This window comes from Schistocerca serialis, chromosome 4 (assembly GCF_023864345.2).
Source record: "Schistocerca serialis cubense isolate TAMUIC-IGC-003099 chromosome 4, iqSchSeri2.2, whole genome shotgun sequence".
In the NCBI taxonomy this organism is placed as follows: Eukaryota; Metazoa; Arthropoda; class Insecta; order Orthoptera; family Acrididae; genus Schistocerca; species Schistocerca serialis.
In genome coordinates this window covers 829562998-829578590 of record NC_064641.1, presented here as the reverse complement: position 1 = coordinate 829578590, position 15593 = coordinate 829562998, and the positions used below count along the sequence as shown (strand labels likewise).

The window sequence follows — 15593 nt, the reverse complement described above, 5'->3', positions numbered from 1 at the left end:
AAAGGAACTGCGCATCACACAATCTATGAGAACTTTTGATATGGAAAAAGTAGCATACAGTGCTTGTCCAAGCATCTTTCATGGAATCAGAAGACGGCCATAACTGATGTTTGCCTGCCCCATGGAGGAAGAAACGGATATTATTGCTAAGACTGCCAGTGATGAAAAGTGATGTCACCCCCTTCGACTCTGCCTCCAAACGGATGAATACCATCCCGCCCCCAAGGCTTTTTCGACCAGGACAGACCTGTTCTTATCGACTGGCTACAAAGGGGGTGGTGGGGGGGGGGGGGGGGGGCGCAACAGCTAACGCTGAGCGTTATTGCAGCACACCGCTGAGACTCAAACATGCATTCAAGAACAATTGCAGGGGCAAGCTCTCGAATAGGACAGGCTTCTCCAGGACTGAGCCAGCCCACATTAGCCAATAAGACCGTCGACCTTCTTCAAAAATTTCGAATGTGGATCTAGATACGAGGGACACTCTAAAAGAAATGCATGCTATTTTTGTAAAACTACAGTTTTCATTCTGCATGTGCGAAAGATTTACAGTGTGTAGACACATCCTTCCCGCTTGTTTTCTAACTTAGTTCAACCTGTTCCCGTGAGTGGCGCCGTCACAGCATTTGTCTTCATGATGTGTGTGAATGAGAGACAGATAGGGGGAGGGAGGGTACGAGGTAGCGAGGCAGTACAGATAAAAAGCAAGATTCCATACACAGTGGAGCTTTGAAACAGCACAAAACTGACGCTAATTTTCATTGAGACTGGATAGGATGCTACTAAACATTCGGGAGCACTGAATCTCAGAACGTTCTGCCGCAGCAAACGTAATCACGTAACCGTTTCATCAGAATACGGCTCAATAATTGCATTATGAGATGGTACGAGAATAGCCCAGCAGTAACGTAATTCGCAGTCGCGCATTCGTCGCATTGGACACGTAGCAGTCAGATAATGGCCTACGACAGACTTTAAAGTAAGCTAACATCATTGCAGCCCACAGTACATTATATCGAAACAAGCTGCTGTCCATATTTCAAATAACTGTCGGAATACAGCTTTTCAAAAGTCTCTTCACATTCAGTGCTCGTCATGAAGCGCTTATAATTTCCATTAATTACTGCACACGTGCGGAAACCGTTCGGCTTGTTGCCTGCGCAACCACATGAGCGTCAAATTCTTCGACACCTTCTCTCTCTCTCTCTCTCTCTCTCTCTCTCTCTCTCACACACACACACACACACACACACACACACACAGACACATACACACACATATGTATACAAACACAAACACATACTGTAAACCACTACAGTATTCCACTTGTGAATGAAGTATCAGAAAAATTATTGCCCGCACTCTTCTGTATGAGTCCACATTATCGTTATTTCATCTTTACTGTCCATACGCGAGACTACAGCTGGAGACAGTAGAACCGTTCTGCAATCTGTCGTGAATGTCTGTTCTTTGAAACTGCACAAGATCGTTTCTCGAGCAGATCAAGTTCTGCCCTCCTTAATCCTTGTGTAAAGATCGAACCTGCGGAGCCAAACCTACTAGCAACCCTGGGAATTGCTTTGATATCTCCCTTTAGTCCGACCAGGAGAGGATTACGAGCGTCTGTGCTGTGCTCGAGAATTGGTCGCACAAGTTACTTACGCAGCCTCGTTTGGGATCCGCCACACTTTCCGAGAACTTTACCACCGAGCATATCGCAGTCAGCCATTTGCAGTTAATGCAGCTGATCATACGTACTAGTTTCATTTCACGTCATTTTGCAACGTTACGCCAAGACATTTAATCGACGAGACAGAATCAAGCAGCATTAATTCTGAATTCGGACATTACAGCGGGAATGTGCATCTCATTTTTCCACATCTAAAGCAAACTGCCGACCATAACACCAAATAGAAATACATTTCGTGGCAGGTACCAGTCAGTATCACTAAGTCGCTCCGAGCACCGTCTGCTCACATCATCTGGACTTTGATCTGAGGATGGTCCCATATATCGAAACCAGTGACCAGAATAAAAAATAAATGAAATAAAATAAACATTGCGATCTGGATTGCTCGTTACTGAGCTAGAGATATTGTCTGAGTTACTCTGAATGCACCTACAATCAGTCTACGACAACTCTTTCTCAAAATCAACGCAATCGGAAATTTATAGTCTCAGGTTGTTACCAACACTACTACACGAATCGTTTATCTGCATGGAGACGTTTTTCCATAAGCAACAGTGTCGCAAGTTAACAGCCTCAGGTTGCAACCAACCCTATTCCACGAACCGTTTATTTACATGGAGAAGAGGAACTATATTGTCACACTTCACTGATCCAGTTCTGACGTCACCTCTCATCTACATCTACATCATACTCCGCAAGCCACCTAACGGTGCAGAGCGTAATTTCGGTACCACTATCTGATCCCTCCAACTCTAACCACTCGCAAATAGTGAGCGGGAAGAATGATTGTCGGTAAGCCTCCGTATTGGCCCTACTTTCTCGAATTTTCTAGTTGTGGTCAATACGCGAGATGTATGTGGGGGGGGGGGGGGGGGGGGGAAGTAATATGTTGTTTGACTACTCCTGAAAAGTGCTGTCCCGAAATTTCAATAGTAAATCTCTCCGTGATGCACAACGTCTCTGATGAACACTGACTCCCTCGGACATCATACTGGATTCAGACATTCAAAACGTTTTCGAGCCAGTTACGTATTAGGGAACCCATGTCCTGCGCTAGTATCTTTTTTAATACGAGGGTTGTCCATAAACTAAGTTCCGATCGGTCTCGAAATGGACACAACAGTGAAAATCAGAAACGTTTTATTTGCAGCAATTAGATACACATTCCACTTACTTCTCTACATAGTCGCCGCTAAAACTTCGAGCTCTGTCGTAGTGTTGTGTCAGCTCTCCAATATCCTCGTCATAGAAAGCAGCCGCCTGTGCTTTCAGCCAGTTACCTGCACTAGTCTGCAGCTCGCTGTCTGTGGAAAAATTTTGTCTTCATAGCCAGCGGTTCTTGTGAGCAGAGGTGAGACTCAGGGGGAGCCAATTACGCACTGTATTGTGGGTGATCAAACACTTCTCATCGGCAACACTGCAGGAGCGTCTTCATTGCCCCTGCAGTGTGCGGCCGAGAATTGGCATGAAGAAGGAACTGCTCGACAGTTGTGTTATGTGGGCTGCATGACTCAGGCGAAATCTCTAACCAGGCCCTCATACTTGGCGGGAGACGCTGTCCGCTACGCATTTTTACGTGCTCACTGTTCACTCAAAACTGAAAAGAGCGACGCTACACGATCAACGGGCATACTAGATACACTGCCCAACACGTCTGTGCAATTCTTTACCGGATTTTCCCAGTGGTTTCCATTTCGCGACCGATCGGAACTTACTTTCTGAACAACCCCCGTAATATGCACTATGGTGCAATGCCTTACATTTTCTGGAAATCAAGAAATAACAAGTCCTCCAGTTGACCGCCATCCACTGAAGTTGGAAGAGGTGTTCTCGTGATGAGAGTATGATCCCCGCCTCGCGATTAAAGTGATAAACGCGGAACGATGGGAATATATGTTACAGAATAGGGGCTGCGTACAGTATAGGAACATTTCGACGTTTCTAAGACCATAATTGTTTGCATAAGCATTGATATTATTAATTTTCACTAATATGTATTCGTACACATTTTATAGGATAGAATATATCAGCTTCCTGGTAGAAAAAACGACGATGTTCTATTCAAAAAATTGTAAATAGTTCCGCAACTCTCTGAAACAGCCGGGATGATTCCGCGGTCACTACCGATGTTATGCAGCCCTCAGTGTTGTATGTGGCCTTCATATTTTTCATATACTCTCGCTCGTGCTAATTATTAGTCCTGCAGAGAAAATGAACAGGACCTTTTTGTAGAAAATTCAATTCAGTTAAATTTTGTACTGAGGTACGTCTTCCTTAGAGACCACCGTTTTATTCAAGAAGAACGTACAAAAGTGACTGAAACGCACCACCATCTCCGTACTCAGCCCTCTTCAGTCACAATTTCTAGTATTTTGTTCGCGATACTCCCTCTTTCCACCGACTACAAAAGCTACCCAATATTCGACCGTTTTTGATATCTGTTGTTTTCGTTATTACGCCACCAGGAGAGTCGGCTGTTTCGTTAATATTATTAATTTAAAAGTGCACGTGGAGGTAATGAAAGAAAAACAACTTTTGTAAACGTTATGGTAAAACTAATCACCTTGAGAATTAGACCCATACTTAAATTTCACAAGTGCAGTAGCTTCATAATCGTGAGCCCTGGCGATAACAGGGTAACCGTTCATTTTATGCTGCAAAAATTCACAATATTATTAGGTAAAATTTACGCAAACGTCAGTTTTAAAACTTGTAATTGCTCGACAGTCGGTGGCGTAATACGGCCAGTCAATGAAGACCAAAAAAGGTCGAAAATTGGAAATAATTCATGCAGTCGCAAATTTTTGTTCAGTGGTGGGACGAAGTGCCGTGAAGAAAATGCCTGGCCGGTGGGTGACGAGTGTGGGAGTGGCAGTATTTCTAATGGGCACTTTTGTACTTTTTCTTGAATAACTCGAAAACTACGGCTTCTAGCGAGAACGTATCCCAGCACTAAACTTAACTACATTCAATTTCCTACAAAAAGGTCCCGTTAATTTTATTTCTATAGCACTTATAGCTTGTGAGCAGCGAGCGAGAGAACGTGAAAATCTCGCATGTGGTTTTTGAAGGTCAGATATAACATTGCGGGTTGCATAAAACGACATCAGTAGGAATAACTGAATCTCCCTGTATAAGGTATGCCTAGCTCCAAAGGAGACCCGTCAACCACGTCCACCCCGTACTTCGTTGCATTGTAGAACATTAGAGTTTTAGGTTTTTTATTTCCTTCCTAGCTTATTACTACTTCAGCATGCAGCGTACACAGAAGACTGACATTTTTATTCTTCTTTCCTTGGTATATCTCAAGGTGCAGTTTGTGTTACCACTGTTGTGCAGTTGTGGCGGAGTGTGTTTCAGCATTCGGCTTCCTTACTTCATCGGAGATTTCACGGCGGATCTTGTCCATTCTACCAAATAATGAAGTTTTCTTATCTTTGAGCCTTTTAGCCAGTTGAAGAGACGTAAAGAAATTGTCTGTGGTCACATTTCTTCTTTGATTTACAAATGGCTCCATGAGACACAGAACGACATACTCTCCAAGTGGTTGTTTCTCTCTATTTGCGTCCTCTTTGTCGAGGTATGGGAAAGCATTACATATATACTTTGTCGTTACATCAACAGCCAACCAGAATTTGAGACCATACTTGTCTGGTTTGTTGGAGATGAATCGCATCTGGCATATTGCTTTGCTTGGTAACAGTTGCTCGTCAATGGTTATATTTTCTCCAGGGCAGTAAGCTTGAACACTGTTTTCAATGAACTTACCCCAAACTCTCAGATACAAGAGCGAATTTGTTGGCTGCCAGGCGTTCAGTCCGTGCTGATTTTTCATCGAAGAGGAGAAATCTGAGAAGCTCGTGAAATCTGTCTCTTGGCATAATGTTCGTGATAAAGCAGGTCCCCAAGAGTGCAACCGGAGATCATACACGGACGTATCTTTTGTGCACAATACACCCAGAACCTACATGATGGCTATCAGTTTCTCCAGTTCCTCTAGTGACACAGTCCAGCCATTGTTCTTTAGTACTTTTTGAGCATTTGATTCTGTGTATTTCTTCATGAGACATAGCACTGCTTCATCAAAAATAAGACGGAATACACTGATGACACAGCTGTATACTCGTTGGCAAGCTTAAGCAGTCGGACCTCCTCTCTCCTTCAAAACATTCACAGCTGACCGCCTTTCAGAAGATGAATAATTTACGATCTCCCACACTGTTCCAACCGTTGCAATCATCTTTGTAGACACTTCCAACAGTACCTGAAAGAGGTAATGATTGACGAATATCAGCATCTGAATCCTCTTCCACTGATCACCCCTCGTTCACAAAGCCTTCTTCTTCCCTCGTGTCTGGTACACAATCATCATCTTCAACAGTGAAGTGAGTTAACGATTCAACTTCGAAATTCTCTATGAGATGTAACACTTCTACAGAAAGTCCGCTCTGACAATACGTGTTCGAACACGGGTTTCACGGACGAAGACTGCCTGAGTGACACAACATATGCTGTGGCAGACTGGAATGTACTCGTGCCAAGTTACAAGAATGAGGAGGAACTGCTCTGCGTTACTGCTCACCGTTGCCACTGTATTGTTGGATGATTTACCTATATTCGAAAGAGAAACTACAGTGGGGTCAAATTGACCCCTTCCGCCGTTCTAGGTATACTGAGTGAAATAGCAAACAACATTGAAATATTTTGTAAATAATCAAACATGTTCAGAAAGATGAGAAAAATTAGAAACAGTCATACAATTTCATTAACAAAGTAAATAAACTGGATACGACAATGAGCGAAAGAGTATGACAGGGGTCGTTTTGACCCCTTCGCCGTTCTAGTGTTAAAACATTTACTGAGTATTACAACAGCTATTTTGGATGATTTCTACTCTCAAGAACCTCCATATATACAGTTAGTTTAAAATGGAAATCTTTCGAAACAGCTGTCGTAATACTCAAATTTTTTACACAGTGCTACTGGAACCTTACTTATTATGTCATTCTTATACTTCAGGCACCGGTGCCTCTTCCACTGCAAGCTCTTTGGGATCCATATTTTGAGAGGACGCAGTACGGACCAAAACAAGGAAAACATCTAGTAAATACGGGCTCTAAAATGCGTTCCTTAAAACCTATGTGTACTTACTCAACTTTGCTACTGTGAAACACATCTCTTCTACTGAACAAATGCCCATAGTAATTAAAATTTTTCTGGGTATTATGCCGCGTCATTGCTAAAAACTAACAACAATACTAATCTTTAAAGGCGCTACAGTCTGGAACCGCGTGACCGCTACGGTCGCAGGTTCGAATCCTGCCTCGGGCATGGATGTGTGTGATGTCCTTAGCTTAGTTAGGTTTTTAAGAAGTTCTAAGTACTAGGGGACTGATGACCTTAGAAGTTAAGTCACATAGTGCTCAGAGCCATTTGAACCATTTTGAACCAATAATAAACTAAAACCGACGTTTCGGCCGAATTGCAACGGCCTTCCTCAGGGCACAACTGGTTTTGCATGGGGATTGGTGCTTCTATTTATTACAGACTATCGATGACTGACGTCACAGTTGTAATACTTTTAATTGGCCCTCTAATATGATTGGCTAGTCATGACGTAAGGGGAGATGGAAGGAAAGAGGCTATTCGTGGATGTCCATGTCGTTAACGATTGGTAGCCGTTCGCTACTCAGCGTTCGGCTTCTGGTCGGCAAGTTTTCCTCCTGGTGTTCGCGGAAGTGGACTGACAGTTGCTCTACAGCTGTCTGTGCAGATACCTCAGTGTCCCGTGTAGCTTTAACTCCGCGACCGCTCGCGGCCCGTTGGACTGGGATGGCCGGCAGCCAGGACGCCGGGAGTTTGTAGCCATCTTCTCTGTTGACGTTGTCAGGCTGCTTAATAATTTCGATCGCCTCCCGTAGTTTTCGTCTTCGCATCCACGACTCTTTCGCCAGTACTCGGGCTTCCTGGAAGCTGATAGGTTATCCACAATCACGGCGGTGTTCAGCCATCGCCGATTTATTATGTTGTTGTAATCGTACATAACGTTCGTGTTCTGCTACTCGTAAGCTGACAGGTCTCCCTGTTTCTCCTATGTAGGCAGCTCCGCGCTCACACCGTAGTTCGTAAACACCTGCAGTGTTAAGATTGTTGACTACATCCTTGGTGGAACCAATCACTTAGTGCTTCGAAAAATTGGTTTGGAATCTTGTCGACGGAGGACGTTGCCTAGCCGTTCACTGACGCCTTTCAGATATGATAAGTGTACCAGTGGAAGCTTCTCTTCATTGCCTTCTTCTCGTGTTCTGCTCCCTTTGGTTTGCCATAGTTGCCCATATTTCTTATGGAATGCATTTTAGAACGTATGTTCACTAGACAATTTTCTCTTGTTTTGACTCATGTCACTCATCCCAAAATACGGAAAGAAAAGAGCTTGCAGTAGAAAGGCTGCACTGTCAGAGTTATTTGCCCTTATAACTTTCGATTATGAGGAAAAATAAGAGGACTACAGTTGCAAAAATCTTGGCACAATTGAACGTCGCCCTCAGAGTCCAGTCAGCATCAAAACATCAAGAATGTGCTTTTGGTATTTCCATATTTTTGTTCAACTTATGTATCTGATGTTAAGTGAGAGATAGGTGTTAGATATTTATTTATGATTGAGCAGCAGTCGGTGACGACTATTATACGAATATAAATGCTTGGACGAATTGGATATGTTACAACCCTGGACCATAACTCAGTATAATTAACGTATTTGAATAGTAGTGATAGCAGTGTACAAGAGTAGCGCCAAACAATTACACAAGTGCGAGTATTTTGACTGCCTGTGTTACTCCTAATGTCAGATATACATCCCAAGTTTTTCTTTTCTTCTTTTACAAGGTGTACAACTTTACTTCCGCCGGTTTTTCCCCAACATTTGAAGCTTTAATGAAACAAATTGGTTACACATGTACAATTCAAAGTATTTTCCATCGCTTGCCACTACTTTCTCCCATCTTTCGGGCAGTGTACGAATCACGCGTCGAAAAAATTGTTCATCTTTTGAAGCGATCCACGAATCTAACCTCTTTGTGAATTCTTCATGAGATCGGAAGTGTTGGTCAGGCAGGCCAGGAGCCTTTGATCTAAACAGGTGATAGTCAGAGGGAGCAATATCTGGAGAATACGTCGGGTGGGGTAGAACTTCCCATTTTAACGTTTCCAAGTGCGTTTTCACCTCGAAACTTCCTGGCAGATTAAAACTGTGTGCCGGATCGAGACTCGAACTCGGGACCTTTGCCTTTCGCGGGCAAGTGCTCTACCATCTGAGCTACCCAAGCACGACTCACGCCCCATCCTCACAGCTTTACTTCTGCCAGTACCTCGTCTCCTACGTTCCAAACTTTACAGAAGCTCTCCTGCGAAACTTGCAGAACTAGCACTCCTGCAAGAAATGATATCAGCGCACACTCCGCCGCAGAGTGAAAATCTCACTCTGGAAACATCCACCAGGCTGTGGCTAAGCCACGTCTCCTCAATATCCTGTGATTGATTCACTTGGTTCTAACAGCGCATAGTACACGACGCCGAGCTGGTCCCACCTAATGCAGAGCATGATCTTAGAACCGTGAATATTTGGTTTGGCCGTCGACGTGGAAGCATGGCCGGGATTTCCCCATGATTTTTTGCGTTTAGGTTTATTGTAATAAACCCATTTTTCGTCTCCGGTCACAATGAAATGCAGAAATCCCTTCTGATTTTACCTCTGAAGCAACTGTTCACAAACACACAAACGCCATTCAACGCCTCTTGGTTTTTAGCTCACACGGGACCCAAGTTCTGTGGTATCGGTGGCTACGATGCCACGGTGTAGGTAAAAGTTCTTAGGTTGGCACTACGGCACCGACACCGACGACACCGCCCTCTAGCCGGCGCTGTGCAGCTCTACGAGCGCCACTCCACATTCTACCCATTTGATTCCGAGCAGACGAACAAGCAACATTGTTTCTATTTCATAGTGGGAGAGCCACTACAGATTTTGCCTGTGTAACTTCTAGCGTATGCTAGATTTGATTGATGTTCAGCTTCGCACCTACGTGCTCATTTCAGCGAAAGTTAAGTATTATCAGTTGTATATGTTCATACACCAGTAAAAGAGCTATAACGTATACGCAGTACCGAAGCATTTCACCTTTTTCTGCTCCTACTTATTCCCTACAATAGGCCACCCTTCATTTGACAGGAGCACACCCACGCGCCGCCTTCCAGACGGGATACAAAGGGTTCCTTCTTTCTGAATCATGCCCTTAGCCTTGAGACGTTTATAAATGGCTTACTGCGTCATTCCTACCAATCGTGCCAATTATTCTTGAGTCTGACGCGAGTCTTCTCTCAGCAATGCTTCCAATTCTGCATCTTCGAAAACGTTCTCTCTTCCACCGCTTTGCCGGTCTAAGACGTTAAAATCACCGCTCTTGAAGCGTTGAAACCACTCACGTTCTTTCACTAATAGCGTCCTTACCATACATACTCGAGAGCATTCAATGAAACTCAGCCGCAGTTTTCTTCATATTGAAGCAAAACAGTAACACCTCCCGGAAATGACGAGAATTAGACTTGTAAATCGACATTTTCAATCAATAACAACTTTACGATGCATACAGAAATCGACTAATGTTTGGATGAGGTTATGTTGACCGAGGTCCAAGCTAACTGCCTGACGTCTGCGATCTGTTTCTTTCGCTCGCTACCTACCTGTATCAAGTTTTATTCCCTGCAATGAATTGTAAGGTTATTGATTAGCGACCCTACCGGAGCCCAAGGGCGACAGCGTTTTCCGCGTTACAAATGCGCGCGCCTTATTGTGTGAGGTATTTTCGCTACATGTAGGACGGGGCCTCACAGTGAGGAAAGAATGCGATGGGCGGGTTATCTGCTGCCCGATATTGCCTTCAGCTGCTCCACGAGTAGTGCGCGTTGCGCGGTCCGGCGGCCAGGCACAATGGCTGTCGAACATGGCGAGCAGGAGTCCAGATTGCTCTCCTCTTTTTCAGGAAGTGGCGGCCATTCTCTGCAGGACGTTGTACAGTCACATCTAAACGGGACTGACGTGCACGTTGTACAGTCTGAGGACCACGGAGTGGCGTTTCAACACAGACAGGATGACAACTTGTCATTACTGTGGTGGATAGGATAGATTCTACTGATATGCTGGTGGTACTGTGGGTGGCAAATCTTGATGTAGATCGGAGACAGAGGAGATACTAAAAGATAGTTGAACAAACAGAGGATGAAATGACACAGTTTCAGAGACATTTAATTATGGTATCAGTATTCAGAATACGGATTACTCATCACCAGTACTCAAGTATCCGATTATTAATCGTCCTCTCTCTGATTTTCTTCCGAGGGAGTAATTTGTATATACAGTCTTACGTACTTCGAAGTAAGCCCACTAACAAAAATAGGAGTTCACCGGCATGTTAGTCATGAAGAACGGGTCCACATTCTGTGTATAAAGATTTTGTTAATGACCTCGCACGAATGCACACGTACACTTCTCAGCACATGAAAAGATTGGCCAGGGTCGCTATGTCACGATTGACTGCATCTTTTTCCGGACATTTTGAGGAAATATGCTTCGGAAACGCACTCATTATAACACCACTAATTGCCACTGTTTTGCACTGTGATAAACCGGATATAGGTACGGCAGACCACAGCATACACACAGCTCCTGGAGTCTCAGTAGTCAAGTTTTGTTGCAGCTAATTTGGGTATCCATAGCCAGTCAGCTTGTAGAATTCTGATTTTGGAGTCTTCTGAGTCTGAGATGTACATACGATCACACGATGTGAATTCAAGATGGACCAAACGTTGGTGTTACAATGGCTTTTGTAATCTTACAAATTTTTTAAGAGCAGTTTCTTCTTAGTATGTTTCCCTGTTTCTCTCTGTCCCTTCCTCCTAACCCCTCGTTCTCGCTCTCTCTATCTTCCACTCACGCCCCCTTCTGACTATCACATTCCAATCCCTCCCTCCCTCCCTCCCTCCCCTCTCTTTCCCTCTCTCCCCACCCCTTCCTACCCCTCTCCCATTCTCTCCTCTCTTTCCATCCCTCCTGCTCCCTTATTTCTCTCTATCACACCCTCTCCCTCCTCGTTCCTTCTACTCACCAACCCATCTCCCCTTCCATTCCATCCCCGTCTGCTGGTCTTCTTCCCATCCCTCTCTTGTTCTCTACACTTCCGCCCGTGTTTGTTTTCGGTACTATTTATGATACAGACTGAATACAAATCATGCACCTGGGTGCCCCTCTCAGGTTGGGCTTCCTAGTGTCCGCTACGAATTTTGAGACATTCAGTCAGAAATCTTAATGTTGTGGCTTTCTGGCTCCCCTCTCATGTGCCGATCAGACAGAGCGGTCGCAAATCAGTGTTGTGACTTATTTGTTTAATCGATATATATTAACAGGACAGTAACACGCGAAGAACAGCGGTAACCAGCACACCAGAGGTGACAGCGCCCTCCTGGCCCGCATCAACTGGTACCGACATACAGCAGTGCTGCTCAGGCGCTACTGGAGTACTGGTTCGTTTTCACGTTTTACTGTCACTATTAATACTTATATATAAAACAACTACCGCAATAGACTAATTTGGGACCATTCTATCGGATGGGCACGTAAAATTCCGTTTTAAAAATCATTTCGTTTGTTATTTGAGACAAACCGACGTTTCCCGTCTACAATGAGCGTCGCATGAAAGACTTGATGAGCAGTATTTAGTTGTCCCAACTCCAGAGACACACTGAGAAAACAGAATAGAAATACCTACCGGAACATAAGAGTAAACGCGACTGACGACTCTAAGGAGGGACACCAGGTGTATATGATGTGACAAAGAAAAGATGCCGAGAGTATCAAACAGGATGTATCGAAAATTAATAGCGAAAGTTGACGCGGAGAATAACAGAAGCAGAAAAGTTTGGTCCGCAAATAAGTCACATGCGAGGTAATTGGGAATATGAAGCAAGGAACCCACAGAACTTGAAAAGGAAATATTGTCCTACTTACTACAATGCATATGTAATCTAAACTTCTCGATCATGTCTTAAGTAGACTGACCCCAGTTAGATCGAGACTTACTGGAAAGACTCGTTTGCAGACCCGTGTGTTCTGAACCGTATCTGTTTCTACCATTGCATACTTTGTGGCCGTATTGGTGTACCGGCGGAGCAATGGAGGTGTCGGATTCAATCCCAGAATGGAACGGGGAGTATTTACTTATTTAGTTCCCTCCAGGGCGCCTCGTGTCCATTCAGCCTGCTATCAAACAAGTACTGGAGATCGTTCATAGGAGTAAAAGGCAGTTGTAGAGATGTACCTGGCACCATTCTCTTCCTAGTGCTGCAGAAAAGGAATGCTGTACTGTACCTACAGTCAAACCAATACTCCAGTTACGGGTTTGTACCACAGGCTTAACATTTTTGTCATCATGCTAGTTGCGAAACTCTACTGATCCCAAATCATTGCCATTTGCCACTTCAGTGGTATCAAGCGAGAAGTCATTGGAGGGCAGTGCGGAGATCTGTTCAGTGATGGCCGCTTTTTGATTAGGAGGAGGCCAGTTGTGCGCCTGCAACCAACCTGTCGTGCTGGACACATTGGAGCTGCACCTGCAGTTACGGTCTGTGGTGCGATTTCGTAAGACAGCAGGAGCACTCTCGTGAATGTTCCATGCACCCTGGCTGCAAATATGGTGACTCTGACAGTCGTACTTCCATTCATGAACAGCATTCCAGGGCTGTTTTCCATAAGGATAACGCTCGCTGTTCTAATCCAACATGTATTACAGAGTGTCGAGATGTTGCCTTGGTCTGCTCGATCACCAGATCTGTCGCTAATCGAGTACATGTGGAACATCACTGGACGAGAACTCTGGCGTCATCCACAAGCAGCATTAACCATCCTTGTATCGACCGACCAAGTGCAATAGTCATGGAACTCCACCTTACAAACTGACATCTGGCGCCTGTACAACACAATGCATGCACGTTTGCATGTTTAGATTGAACATTCTGGCAGTTACACCGGTTATCAATGTACCAGCATCAGCTTTACAATGGCTTATCTCGCGCGTACATACTCTGCGATCTTACAATGATAATCACTTAAATGTGTTAGCTAGACAAATTAATTCCAGATTTTTCATTACTCTTCATTAACTATTTTTTGGTTAAAAAATGTTCAAATGTGTGTGAATTCCTAAGTCACCAAACTGCTTAGGTCATCGGCTCCTAGACTTACACACTACTTAAACTAAATTATCCTAAGAACAACAGACACACTCACGGCCGAGGGAGGACTCGAACCTCCAGCGGGAGGAACAGCGCAATCCGTGACATGGAGCGTCAAACTGAGCGCGGCTGTTTTTTGGTGTTCCACCTTCTTTATGTCAGTATATTTACGAGAATATTTTAGTATTTCCAGACTTATGCAGGTTTATCGGTCGTTCGGCTGTATGAGACTGACAAGGAGAGGTCCCTAGGATAGGGATAGACTTTCTGAAACATTCTATATAGCGATGTAGGTTAAGGTTCAAGGAGTCAGACCCTGCAGCCATTCACCCTGGTGGGTGGTGGGCCCTCGTTTGCGAGTAATCGACGAAAACGGGTGTTTATTTATTCTAATCCTCCATTAGTCCGCCCCCTCCTCCCTCTATCCTCTCTCTGACCAGTTCCTCCTTCCCCAACCTTCGTTCCCTAGCTCTCTCCCTTCCTCCCTGGCCACCATCTTTGTCTCTCTCTCTCTCTCTCTCTCTCTCTCTCTCTCTCTCTCTCTAACTCACCCCACGTCTCTCTAACCATCCCGCCCTCATCTTTGCGCATCTCTCCTCCCCTCCCCTCTGTCCATTTCCTCCACGTTCTCTCTTTGTACATCTCCTTCAAACCCTTCTTTCAGTCTATCTTCTCCTCCCATTTCTCTCTGTACATCTCCACTGCTCTTCCCATCCCTATGGGGTCCAGTTGCTTCTTAAACGCAAAGCAATTCTTTCCAGATAGTAAGTAATCAGTAAACAACAGATTTTTTAAAGAATCGAACTCCCTAGTAAAAAACCAAGCATTTGATGTTAAATACTATTGTCGAGCTTGTAAGGAAAAGACTTTAGAATAGGCTTGTATTTTTTAAGGTCTGTTGGTAGTCGCTAAGTGCTCTCATTAACAAACACTGGATAATTCGTGTTTAATTTTAATTCTTCACGCATCTCAGTACTTATGACGATCTCCTGAACCATGTGCCACAGAATGATATCATTTTTAAGATACAGTCAGTGGTACATGTGGATACCATCTCCGAAATACGTTGCGAATACAGTTAGTATTAAAGAAGTAATACGTTAAAGCAACACGGCTAATGAAGATGTCTTACTGCATGAACAGCGAAAGAAAATGAAGTAAGCGATACTCGTTTTATCTTTTCATCATTTGGGGGATTGGGGGTGAGGGGGTGTAGTCGACTGCAAAAATAAAGGTTTGAGATAATGTGTGAAGTGTGTTTTAGGTTGCTAAGTGGTATCATTCTCAAATACTGGATGTGTATAGTTTTGGTAAGTGTGTGCAGCGTGTTACGCTTCCTCCCCCCCCCCCCCCCCTCTACCCCCCTCACCAGACTCTTTTCAGAGACAGGTGGTTTTTACCCTTACAGTGGTTCCTTGCAGACAGGAAGTGATATGTCTACCAAGTAGGGTTATAACCGATCCAGTAGTTTAGAAGGAAGTGTTGATCTTACATGCATACAAACATACATACATTTTTATATTACACTACTGTCCATTAAAATTGCTACACCACGAAGGTGACGTGCTACAGACGCGAAATTTAACCGACAGGAAGAAGATACTGTCATACACAAGGTTGG

General features: G+C 44.2%; 1 protein-coding gene across 1 annotated transcript in view; it reads right to left on the bottom strand.

Moving 5' to 3' along the window:
• The window catches only part of LOC126473435 (uncharacterized), an 860366-nt gene that overhangs the window by 172934 nt on the left and 671839 nt on the right, over positions 1-15593 (bottom strand). The window lies entirely within an intron of this gene.